Source organism: Bombus vosnesenskii, unplaced genomic scaffold (assembly GCF_011952255.1).
Source record: "Bombus vosnesenskii isolate JDL3184/JDL3185 unplaced genomic scaffold, Bvos_JDL3184-5_v1.1 scf7180000013267, whole genome shotgun sequence".
NCBI lineage: Eukaryota > Metazoa > Arthropoda > Insecta > Hymenoptera > Apidae > Bombus > Bombus vosnesenskii.
Window position 1 is genome coordinate 5,346,262 of NW_022882927.1, and position 13,988 is coordinate 5,360,249.

The window sequence follows — 13,988 nt, forward strand, 5'->3', positions numbered from 1 at the left end:
ATAATACTGCGAATAAAACTGTGATAACATGTGCTATTGAACCAACGTAACGTGGAACTTTATAATTCTAAATATATTAATACGTAATACCTAACACGCAATGAATATATAAGAAACAATTAAAAAACTGAAAGAGGAAAAATATATTTATTTATTAAAACGACACTACAACAAACGATATAATAGTAATATTACAAATGAATAACTATCTATTCCCAAGATTCACGATTTCCAACAGAGAATTCTAACCTAAATACCAACCTCGTCGACATAACCTTCAAATTTTACTTTGCTTACGACGTATCTATTCCTGATGCAATGATAGAGCTTAAACAGCTATAATTAACGATAAGCGATCGATAGTCTAGGTTAGAGAAGCTCGTGCTACGTAAATTCTACTAGCCGCTATTAACATAGATAACGTTAAATAAGAATAAGCAAAATTTCTTGTTCGCTCTTTAATCGAGCAAGACGATCGTATAATCGTGAATTTTCAAATACGCTCGACGATTAGATGACGCACGTATTCGCGACTATTTCATTTTCAATCATCGAGTTTCGATCCACACGCGACCCGATCCAGTGAACTGGAATGCCGTAACGTTAATCTTACGATTATCATACAATAATAATAATTAACATATGACACGCGTAATTTTCATTCTTTGCCCTTCTCGCTACCGGCTTATTTACTTACTTATCGTCGGGGAATTAATCACGCGACACTAGCGCCGCCAGGCCACAAATCGATATGCGACTTCTAAATATAACGAACGACGTTGCGAAAATAATAATATCCAGATAAGACGTATCGTCGATCCGCTCAATAGAACCTCCAATTGCGGTCCAATTAACGTTCATCGATCACTCGAATCATCGACTTAATTGCACGTTAACCTCTATTTCGTAACGATTACGCGACTCCGTCTCTCATCGAAATTCTCTCGTTAATTGTTTACCATTTCGTGAAAGTATGTTCCGCGGTTTCTTTTTCTACGCGGCAGATTAATTTCGTTGCATTATAGGGAAAAATGAAAAGGATCGTGATAATTTAGTCTTCGATGGGTCTTCCAAGCGCTGCTACATTATATTATAGGTTAGGATACACAGAATGCTTCGAATGAAAATCCTTCCCCGAATGTTGTTTCTATAAAATTGTACGTATATCTCGTCGAAGCGATATCAATATGATTCAATGTAATTTCGCAACGATTAATTATTACAGTTTCGTTATTCCATATTCGTGATCACAGTCATGAATTTAATGGCGCGTGGTTTCTACGAAACGTCATGTATTTCATCAAAGCAATCTCCACGTGCTTCAATGCGCTTTATGATGAGTTACAAGCTACGCGTTCATACATGTATTTATAAAGCTTCATTGTCCTCGATTAATAGGAGCGGTCAATTCTAGAATTCAAAATTTTCAGTCACCGGAACACTGTGTATAGCGACAATCGAGTATCTTTTCTCTCGTTAAGACGACAAAATTGGATCGAGATATAAAAATTCGAGCATCTCAAGGGCAAGTATATTTCTAAACGCGATAAAACAAAACGAAACGATCTGCCAACTTGGAAATAGATCTCGACGAGCTACTCCGGGTTGGCAACTAAGTAATTGCGGATTTTGTCATTAAGTGGCATTGACAAAATCCGCAATCACTCAGTTGCCAAGCCAATAAAACTTGACTCGTAGCGATGAAAGAATCTCGAGATCGATGGAATTTTGTTTTTAAATAAATTATATCCCCTCCGTTGATTCTTTCTTTTTTTCGCCTCCTCTATCGATCGAATTAAAAAGTGCAATAAAACATACAGGAGGAGAAGGAAGGAAGGAAAGCAATCAACGCGAGGGAAAAACGAACGACGATTTTCCAACCGAAAGGCCGATTCGCAACGCGGCCTTCCATTCGGCGATGTTGGAATTTAAATCCGTAACAAACCCGGTAACCAGCCAGATATTCGAATAAAAGAGCGTTTCATCGAAATATTCCGCGGCGGATAAACATCCGGCTGGTTTAAGCCGCTGTTTTTAAGCGCGTTTTCGCGTATCGTCGTATCGTCCCGCCAGCCGGCGAGCATCACGCTTTTCCCTACGAAAAAAAAAAAAAAAGAAAAAAAAATCATTTTTGGTAGGATGTTTTTCTCGACAGAAATAATCCACCGTAAAACGGCCTCGCGGAATGTTTCTCGCGTTGCGAGTTTCCTCCGTTTTATGCTCGCATTTTTTCTATCGAAGTTGAAGAATAATAAATCGACGAATGAATGCTTTCACTCAGCTGATTTCGTATTTGCAAAATACCTGCGTACGGTATGTCCGTTTGAAACGGCTACACGTGATTATTTCCGTAAGTGTCAGAAACGCGAAAAAAACATTTCTCATGGAAGTTGTTTAACCTCACGGAGAAAATACAGATATTTCGATATTTCTTAATAAGATATTTCGCTTGCCTTTTTGCGTTTTTTAATTAGACAGATTCACATATTTTTATTTATATAATTTCTATATTTATATATTCCTATATTGGAGAAATGTATTTGCAACTCTGGCGAGTAAAGAATAATTTTCAATAAAGCAAAGCAATAGAATTTGCTTGATTCTTCGTTCGACGACTACAACATTCTGATAACGTAATTAGAATGGAAATCTGCGAACGTTAGAATTAAAGGAAGATTTGGAGAGGGTAATACAGGTTTTCGAATGGAACAACAGAGAAGCGCACGAAGCCTGGCATCGTCGTTTGACTTTCGACTTCTCAGCTCCCTTCACGGATCGGATTCACGGAGATGAGATTCAGACGAGGGTGTGCCCGGTCGTGAATTTGCATCGAGATTATTCCGGCGTTGGCTCGAGGAGAAGTTCGACTGCGAAGGTACGTTATATATTTCGCGCAGAAATGGGACGGACGATGGGAAATAGAGAAAGAGAGATGTATATACGATAACACAGAAAGGTGGAGGGGAGGCATTTGCAAAAAAAAAAAAAAAAAAAGAAAGGGGAAGGAAAGAAAAGGAGAAATAAAAAGGGGACGAAACGATGTCACATATATTATATGTAAAATAGAATGGCAGAACGAGATGTGAGCGACAGTAAAGGTGAAAATGTTGGGAGAAATGGCGGAGAGTATGCTGGAAGACGAAAAGAAGAAAATTGGTAAATGAGATAAAACGAATGTACGGAGACAACGAAATGAGAATAAACAATTGATAAAATAACGAAATCGAAGCTCCGAAGAGGGAACACGTCGATGAACAGCTGGATGAAAAAAGGGAGGAAAATTTAGTAAAAAAAAAAAAGAAAAAAAGAGAAAGAAGCAAGGAATGGAAAAGTAGAAAAAGGTTTATAGAAATTGAATGATACGTGAAGATCAGGAAACGAGGAAATGCACTGAGCGAATGGGAAATTAAAGGGGATGATTGGAAGAAAATGAAAGAATTTTTTAACAATAGTGAGAAGTATCAAGGGATCGGATTTTTAACTGAAATGAAACACCTAAAAATCCAATCGGAAAAACCAGTAACAAGTAACAGGATACGAAAGAACCCTAACCACAGAGTATTGAACGAAAGCTCGCTAGACTAGACAATTGAAAAATTTTAAAAAGCAATTAACGCAAGAGTTCTCTGAAAAAACCATTTCAAAAGTAAAAAAAACTGTGAAAAAAAGAAGAAAGTGATAGCATTGAAAAGCGGAGATTTCTCAAACGGGGAACAAAAACCGGATAACCAAACAACTCTAATTTCAAAGTTCCCAATCGATACTCGCCTCGGCAAATAAACGGAGAAGAAAAAAGATAATTAACAGAGGAATTCTGTGGAAAAGTCACGAAGGACAATTTAAAAAACAAGATAAAAGAACCGAGGACAGAAGTGACGGTATTTAAAAAACAGAGAATTTTTCGACAAAGAGCAAAAACAGAATAACAGTGCAACTCCGATCTCAAAGTTTGGGACCAAATCTTAGCGCACTGAGAAAACAGAGGAAAATTTTACAAGCTAGTGATTAACTCAAAAAACGGAGAAGGGCGATTTAAAGAACAAAAGAAATAAAACAACTGGAAAATGCTATTAAAAGGCCGAAATTGTCCTACGACGAACCGAAACACAACGAGGAAACAACTCCAATGGCAAAGTTTGCGATCAAAACTTGTCACACTAAACGAATAAAGAGGAAGCTACGAGTTAGCGATTAAACCCTACCAAGGCGGACGTGGAATGTGTATTGGAAAATAGACTTTTACATCACAATGATAAGGTTTCTTCTATTTGTATTTTCGTTATCTCTTATCACAAATTACGATAATACGCGACATACAAATATTCAAAACGAAAAGACAACAGCTCAGGTTTCCAAGCAACCCCTAGACGATGATAAATAAAAATGAAGAGATAAAACAGTTCTTACAATTCTTAGAAGGCACGAGACTTTTCCAACTGATCGGACAATGGTCACAGAAAAATAACGACATTCGTTGCGACTGGCACGTGTTATAATTGTACAAGTGTGTCCATTAATACGATACAAATATCGTACATATTTGCGACTGAACAACAACCTGTTGGTATAACATAATATCGTACAAGTCTATGAAACACAATAGTACCACTGTGGTGGTAAATAAACGTCGGGGTTGCATTCGATTCTAAATAAATAAATTAAAGAAGATGATATGCAATAATTCAAGGGAAGATTATACGATATTGCTGCGCCTCTATGTACAATTTCTTCTGAAAGAAGTTTTCAGCTCAACTATGTGAACATCACGTATAAATGGACGACATTCTACACATTTATTCGCGTGTTCGTTGTCGTTCTCAAGGCAGAACGTAACATAGACAAAACGCTGACAATTTAACGCAGCAATTGTGTGAAACAGGCACAAGCAACGATTAAACAAAGTTGAATAAAGGCACGGAAGAAGAAAGAGATGCTATTAAAAAAGCGGAATTCTTCGACAAAGAGCAGAAACGGAATAACGAAACTGAACATCGCGGATGGAAAGCAACGGAGAACGAAAGTAAAAACGAGGGTGAACGAGGGACGAGACTAGCCAGAGAAGGCAAGGAAACATGGGCGAAAAGCCAGGCGGCTTTCCGCGAACGAAAGAGAAAATCCGGAGAACGATAGTATGGTAGAATTGTGTGGGGGGTTGGTTGAGAATGGCGAAGTCGAAAAGCGCTCTTTAATTACGCTCAAGTTCAACGTTTCGTCGTAATTAAATGAGTGGCGCGATAAATGAACGAGCAACGTCCGCCCGTGTTAGCCAACGAAGGCCTTTTGTGAATGGAAAGTAATCGTCGATTCATAACCGGCAGCCCTTTCTCGTTATATTACTGAAACCCACGACCGCGCCATATCGCTGCCATACTCCGCAGGATGAATCGTGTTCGAAATGATTTTGTTGGTTCTGTTTATTACGGTAGAGGCAGGATTTTTCAAACGTTCTTAACGTTTTATTCAAACGTTCGTACCTTTTATGCGAAGTTCGATTCTTCGAAAAAGGTTTTATCCGAACGTTCGATCACGCGAATATGTCTTTTGTTTGAACTTCGATCGTCAGAACAGCTTTCAACCGAACGTTCGATTATGCGAATACAAAGGGACTTTTCTGATAAGTCTTTGCAATTTCGTCGATATATTCGACTTTTTTTCAAATTTCGATATACTGAAAAAGGCTATTTAAAAAGGTAAAATGTTACTTTAAGAAATGTTGCAATCGATTGTAAGTATTATTTATTGAACGAATTAAACTAAATTTATAGCCTAGGGCTGACTATAATAAACGCGTATCAAGTGACAGAAAGTAAGCGTAAATAATTAAGGAAGAAGTTTGATTTTATGTTTATTGGTGATAAATTGAAATAAGAAAAAACAAAGAATAAAATTAAAAAATGAAATTCGGTAGTCGTTTGGCTCGCTATGAGCATTTAGTTCGTTGTCCGCGGTCGGTAGCTTTCCGAGAACGAGTTTTAAAATTGAACATGAGTTTTAGGTTAGGTTTACGTTTCATTGAAATTTGAAATTAAAAGTACCTAGAACTGTTTACAACACTTTTTCTTACGAATATTTTACCTTTTCAAACATCGATAGTGACACTTGTTTGCACACTAAATGAAAAGGGCAAAATTCAACGTGAGTTTTAGGTTAGGTCTAGCTTCAGTTTTGATATGCAATTAAAGGTACTTACAGTTGTTTGCCACACCTTTCACAATGATATTTTATCTTTTCAAACATCGATGATGGGGCATTTGCTTGTGCACTGAACGAATTTCTCAATAAAAACGACGAAATTCAATGTGAATTTTAGGTTAGGTTCGGATTCAATTTTAATTTCAAATTAAACCTACTTACAATTTAATTTAAGATTACATTTTATCTCTTTACATAGTCCTAAAAAACTATTGTAAAACGTTATCCTTTGTAACATTAAAACCTACCAATGTCGTTTTTGGCACGGACTCTCCGCTCAACTTAATATACCTAACCAAAGATCCTCCTCTTAGAATAGCAAATTGGTCGGTGAATTTCCGTAATACCAATTTCTCATAATCTTGAAACTCGAAAAATTTGCAAAGGATCGTTCTTATCAGGTAACAACACACTATGTCTAAGTCCCCTGATTCGTAACTAAGCATTGAATATCGAAGTTATGGCATGTTTTAAAGATCCTTGAGAGACATCGATTGAAAATCTTAGCTGTACAGTATAGTCGTGTTATGCGTGCACCTGTATAGTTACATTAGTTACGTCCATACCATGTATATCTAGAACACTGTATACAGAAGTGCATTAATTCCAGCTAGGAACGAGGGCGGACCACGAGACGTTGGAATCGAAGCGGGTTTAATATATCGATCGATCCTCCGGCCAGGAATTCCTCTGGAATCCGCCTGGGACGATCTTTAATTGACCTGGACGATATTTCGCGAGAATGTCTCGCGCGATTCTAATTAATGCTCTGCTCGTAGCCACGGGATGAGGTTCTTGCGGTCTGTGGTCGGTCTTCGAGGTTTTCGGAGAATAACGATGGCTACGACAGCAACCCTCTCTTATGCTTCAGCTAGATTACGAATAATGTGAATATCGTTCGTTCCTTTCTTTTCTTTTTTTCTCTCCGTCCAAAGTGACAATTGCAGAATGGAAATAAACGACACTCTAAATGCCAAAACTAAAGCTTTCCGAGGAACAGGGTTTTGCTTGGCAAAGTGTTATTCATTGACAAAATAGAACACCACTTATTTGTTATACTGCTTTATACTACTTTACAATATTTTTATTTCAACGTTTCAAGGACCTGTCGATTGACTACAAGAGAGAGTTTTATATTTTAAGAAAGTATGTTAGCCCATCATGTGGTTTCCTCAGAAAACCTGTGCCATGGATTTTTCCATTTATCGTATAAATATTAAAGAAGCAGATTTATCCGCGCACATGTTCAGACACGAGGCGTGAGTTAATTTAGCAAAGAAATCTTGTAACAATCTTGAAATGCTCAAAGCCGTATGAATTCCGTGATGATACCCCGTCCATATTTAATGACACCAGCCTTCGCACGAGCAACCTTCTTAAGGAAAATTTTTCTTAAGAAGAATGTCTTTTTTTAAATAGTACGTAAGTATGCAACCTTTTCTACTCCCTACTACTCGTCCATTTGTTTCATAAATCTTGCTGAATAAATGAACAGACAAATTTGCCCAAGTAAGGACATTCGGTAAATTGGTTCATTGGCGGAGATTCGCGTAACGCGTAGACATTTATCCCAATAGAAACACGTCAGCTTGAATCGCGTTAGTGCAATTATGTTAATTATACATCGTGGAATTTGTAGTGATTTAATTGAACGCGTAGTCAGGGAAGAAGGTCAGTCGAGTGCTTCTCCGCGATCTCCTAGATTGATCAGACGTGTAAGCTTTGTATTCGCCTGGATATTATTATTACATCTGTGTTTCGTGCCTTCGTTGTCGTCGAGCAGTCTTTGAACATGGCGAAGCAAGTATCGAGCATTGTGTTCTGGTCTTTTGGCCTGGCTTCTAGCGTCGCTTTGACTCTCATCTCTGGAGATTTGTTTGCACCAGAATCACCGCAGCGATACAAAAATTGTATACAGCTCTTACAGAGCTACCAGAATGACAGGAATTTTACCTACAGATTTTTACAGAACTGGCGGAGCAAATGAAAAATTTTGGAAATTCTTTCAGCATTCGAATGTCTCTTTTCAAACTACAATAAATATATATATATAACTACATACTGTTTCTTGCATTCGTTACTATTATTCACGTAATTCATTATTCACGCAATTAAAATTCTACTAAAAAAAAGACCCGAATCAAAAAACCTAAAATATATCGCTTCGTCAATCATTTGTCTTATTCTCATCGATCGCTAGACGTTTCAATTCAGCAGAGGCTACTAAATGGAAGAACATCCAAGAGGAAGAGTCCAAACGTAAGTGGCCAAACTTCCTGTTCGTTGCTCGCTCGTTGGTTAATTAATTGATAACATCTCGCGGCTCACCGAGGAATCTGGGTCAGGTCTATCCCGAGGGACGTTAGAACGCTCTCCATCTCAGCGACAACAGGCCGATTTCCGTTTGCAATATCGATCCGCGTGCTACTTTTAGGACACCAACAAACTTTCCAACTTCGACTCGACTGCGATGCAACGTGTGTGCAACGTGGAACCGTGGAAATGATCCGATGGCACCGTTAAGGGTTGCTGTTCGCGTGTCTCGGGGTAGTTTTGATTCGGTGCGTTCAATTTGCTCGCGCGATATAACGAAAATTCGGGATGAAGTTCAGCTTTGCAGAGAAAATTCACAGACTTCAGATGAAGTAGGCATATTAGCAAAAAATCAGAAGAAAGTTCAGTGTTTCAGGCGTTTACGTTGATACGCTGGCCATTCGCGATTTTGATAATCGTTTGAAATAATTTTGCAAGAAGGAAGAAGTTCGTACAAGTTTTGGAAAAAAAATATCAGAAACTCCGTAGACACGCGACGACATCGTTTAAGGTTCGAGTTCGTTGCGTGTTTGGGATGGAACGCGTGATTATTATTTTTCTAGAGAAGATACGAAATCTGTATAAGAGATTTTGAAATGGAAAATTCGTAATTTCATTTGGAAATGAATCATTTGATAAAATGCTGACACGTGTTGTTTGTTCAGCGAAATTCCATATTAATATTGTATTTTCTTGTCAAGTGATACGCCCTATGGAATGATTCAAACGATGGCAAAATTTTCGCTTCTACGTATCGTCAAAGAGAAATTTCAGTTTCTCATTTTAGTTTCCATTTACGATACTATATCGTATTATATAAAGTACATTTGCAACAGTACATCGTATCGCATGAGATATTTCTTTTATTTGTAATGTAAAGAATTTCTCTTTCTTTCTTTTTTCTTTTTTTTTTTTTTTTTTTGTGTGTCCTCTGTTGGACCGTACTGAGTTTCATTTTCACAATCAATCGAGCGAAAAATGAACATCAATCCGTAAAAGTATTTTTACGAAACGAAACTGGAGCGCAGGGTAAACCGAAAAACCAATTAAATTCGGTATCCCTTGGTATTTTTTAACGTCCGCGGAAAACACGCGATTTCGATCATTGATTCTCTTCCGCTTGTGCAGCCACGTTAATTAATTGATAATATCTTGCGGATTAACTATACCAAGTACGCCGAAATAATTCGCTGCTCGAAATAACTCGATACCACGAAACGTGATTTCATTGAACGTCTATCGGCGATCGCCGATTCCATACGTTCTTTAAATAAACAATCCACGTATAACATTCTAAAATCGTAACCAATTTTTTGATCATGTTAATACAAGCTGCGCTATAAAAAGTAATTTAGGGAGGATCCACTGTAACCTATCAAGAAAATTGCCTCTATAAATAGTGGTCGGCAGAAGTCATGAACATGGAGAGAAGATTGCAGATATATCAGCAGAGGCAGCAACATTTACAACAGCATGGCATCGAAAATAATATTTGTGTGTAGCATATGCATGCGACGACAAAGGTAGTTATGACAGAAAACACGATGCTGGCGCAGTTTGAGAGTATTAGGTTGTCCGAAAAGTGTCTTTCTTTTACAGACACGTCTTTTACGACGATGCATCTTTAAACCTAATCTGTCGAACATTGTGATCTTCATCTTGATAGAAGAAAATGGATCGTACGTAATTCGATAAAATGTTGTGCATCCATTGTTTCCTTATAAAAGGAAAGAAACTTTTCGGACGACCTAATATTTCGATTTGCCAACGACTAAAACAATATTTTTAGGCTTCTATATAAAAATATATTACTGTGAAAAAAAAATGATTGATTTTCGAACCTGTCCTAACAATTTTGTAAATACTTCAGATTATCATAATTGTATATTGATTAAAAAAAAGGTTAATCTATGAAGAACAAAACGCTATAACCACTTAGCAATGAAAAGATGGAACTAATTTCTTCATGACGTAATTAAAAAATTAAATTTCTCAGTCTACAAAGAAAATTCTTCAACTGTTTAGGAATTAAATTAAATGAAAGCTGTAACTGTGAGAAACTTCTCTTTGTACTATTACGCGGAACATGAAACAAGATCAGCCTCGAATATCGTAAAGCAGAAATATTAAAAAATCGCACCTGACAAACGCGACTGCCAACAACTTTAAAAAGAATAAATGTTAAAGAAAGATCATCCGGTGTAAGTGACTGTCAAGAAAAAACTTTCGTCGTAACTAGTGCTCGATAAATAAAAGTTATTGATGTAAAACAAAGAAAACCAGCGTCAAATACTAAGACACGAATATCGAAAGACGCGCCAGCTGACGAGCAAACTCTTGCACATAAAACCGTTAAAAAAGAGCTTCTTCAAGAACTCTAAAAAGAATAAACATGTTAAAGAAATCAATCCATCTACTATGCTTCCACGGAGCAAACTTTCTCTACAGCTAGTTCTCGATAAAGATCGCCGATATGAAACAAACAAAATCATCCCCAAATACTAATATTAATAGATACCATCTGACGAGTCGACTATTGCATATAAAATCACTGAAAAAAAAAACGCAAACTTTCCCAAGAACCGTAAAAAGAACACAGATATTAAGAAGAATCCGTCTACTCTACCCTCTCCAGGAAGCTACAGAAAATGGATAAAAAGTTGCCCGAGAATGCTACGCAGAATAAATGAGAAAAAGAATTCGTATCAAGAAAAATTCTGCAACAATTCCACGGACCATTCAGCGTAATAAACCAAGTTGACCATTCGACCGAAGCCAGCCAACAAACAGCTCTGTTAGTCTTCCGCCCTCTCGCGATCTTCCATTTCTCTTCAGCTCGTTCAACTCTTTTCCCTTCTTCGTACTGGCATATACGTTTCTGCGGCAGTCGTAAAGTCGTTGTAGCCAAGTGGTTGACAACAGTTTACCGGCCGGGATCGTAAACGTTTCCATCGACGAAGGAGGAAAAGGAGGAAAAGGCGGAAGTGGTGGCCGCGTTGCAGCCCCGTTGCATTCGATATCTCGAGACAGCAGCCACGCAACGCGATTATCCTTCCTCTTACGAGAAAAGGAACGTCGTCGTAGCGTGCTGTTCGGTCCCTGAGAGACCGGAAACGCGGCAAACTCGCGTCTTCTCGTCTCTTCTGTTCCGGTTTAACCGTGGAAATAGCTTCTACGGGCAATCTTCTATATTCCATGGCTTTTCCGCCAAGTTCGTCGTTATACGCTGGATGCGGACGACCGGCGTTTTACCGTACAACGTCGTTGCGACGCTGTTGGAGCAACAGACAAACCAAGTTCTTCTGTTGCACAAAGGAAAGGGGGTACATGGATACGCGTTCGCTTGTTCTTGCAATCCGCTGCGGTGGTTCGCCGCAAATCGCTCGTCTGCGTCGCGGGCAAATTGGCGTTTATGGCGGATACTGTGATCGACGTATGAACACACGGACTAGCGGCGAAATTATACCGCTACTTGCTAATGATTCCCATGATTTGACTGTCATAGAGTTATCTGTACGATCTTTAGGATCATCTTGCCATAAAATCGGCTGCACCGCGGTTATTAACCCTTTGCTCTGGGAATTTTATTTCAATTTCGTTAGCAGCAGCTCTCAACGCTTCCAAGTGTTTTATTTGAAATTTAACTAAAAAAATAAGACAATTGAAATAAATAAAGGAAGAAAGAAATTCACTTAAATACCAGTTTCATTCACACTATTCTTGTATTTTCTCATTTTTAAGTGTATGATATATCTTGAAACAATGTCCAGGATGCAATCCTGCTTTTCTTTCGCACGAGAAAGATGGGACTGAAAGAATGTCGACTGGGACTCGACGAAGGAGCTCCTCAGATAAAAGCTGATGTCCAGTCACACTCGACATAGCAGTGCAGAGGGTTAACGATTTATTATGGAAATAATTGTTCGTATTGGTCGTTACTAGCTTTATTTGCAGCTTGGATAGGTGCTAAAATAAAAAGTACAATGGAAGGGAGAGCAACAGAGATCAGACGCAGCGTGGCTGCTCAGGTGTCCGCGAAACGTAGCTTCGTAGAAGCTTAAACGTGGTTTATTGGATGCGACGATACGTCTACGCCGGTGTTCAGTCTACGAAATGTACACAAGCATACATTTGGTCTCGTTATTAAAACGAAGAGCGACGAGAAAGACACTTTCACCGCCACGTCACTACACATACTCGTTTATGGCTGCAACGTACGGCTCGCTACCGACGTTGTTAGCGCCAGTCGTCGCGACGAAAACGCTCCGTTGTTGTTTCGTCGACAGGTGCACAGGTGCGCGTTACTTTACAGTGACCGCTACATGGGAGCGTACTGTTAGCAGCAACGCACCTAATGCGCGTCCCTGAAGCGACGCTTCGCGGACAGCGGCTCTCTATGAGGTTGATTTATCTTTTGCTGCCTTGTCGTCACTTGCTTTGGCGTTCGTCGAGCTGCGTATAATCGCGGCCAAACAACGAACGATCAAATCGAAGAAAAGAATTTCGTAAGACAATCGAGAGATTTTTCTATTTTCTCTTTCTTTCGATGAATTTCTCGTCAAACAGAGGCTATTTATTTATTTATTTATTTGTTGATCCAATTAACGAACCGGAGTCCCGTCGGTACAAAACAGACGTGGAAAAAGTAGAGAATTAATGGAAAACAAGATACGGATATAAAAGTAGAGGCAGAGAAGCGAGCACAGTTTACTGGAAGAGCAGCAGAGTCAGTTTTATAATCGCTCGTCCGCGTTTATTGATTTACCCAGAGGAGATATCAACTCTGGTCGGCGATATTATTCGCGTAGTTGCATGTTCCAATGAATCGATGATAAGTCGTAGTGGATGAATCCGAGCTGTTAAAAAATCCGACACGGTAAGCAGGAGCGTTGCGTAAAGAACGTGTTTGTACATTGAAACTAATCAGCTGAAGTAGCTGGCTACGGACAACTATTAAGTTATTTATAATTTTGACAAGCAATGAAATGTCAGCTAGCTTTCTCCGGTGCTCGAGTGTTGGAATGTCGCGTCTATGGAGCGCAGCGTCGTAACTGCGAATATGCCAGCCTATGGAACGTGATACGAAACGCAGGAATTTACGTTGCGATCTTTCAACAGCCTGAACGTATTTAGCGTAACGCGACGACTATATCGCTGCTTCACGTTTATAGCGACATAACTGAAAACAGTGTACACTTTAGAGCAGAGGCTTTGTGAAATTTACGAAGAAATCTTCGCGACTCGTTTCGACATCGTAAGGCTGACATAACGCGAGATATGCCACTGTTCGCGAAAGCACTGTAACCTTCCACTTGCCGCGTCGCGAAACGACCGAACATGAGCCAGCAAAATTTCTTGCAAAACTATGGCCACCCCGATAGCGGCGAAAGTATAATAATTTCACACTCCCAGACAAAATCGATGGTATTATAAATAGATAGTTTTGTGTGATAAAACAATGGAAACATAACGTTGATCTTTTA

General features: G+C 38.8%; 1 protein-coding gene across 1 annotated transcript in view; it reads right to left on the reverse strand.

Annotated features, from left to right (window-relative positions):
* LOC117230769 (syndecan) overlaps window positions 1-13,988 on the reverse strand; it is a 232,181-nt gene that overhangs the window by 169,078 nt on the left and 49,115 nt on the right. The gene's annotated exons all lie outside the window — the stretch shown is intronic.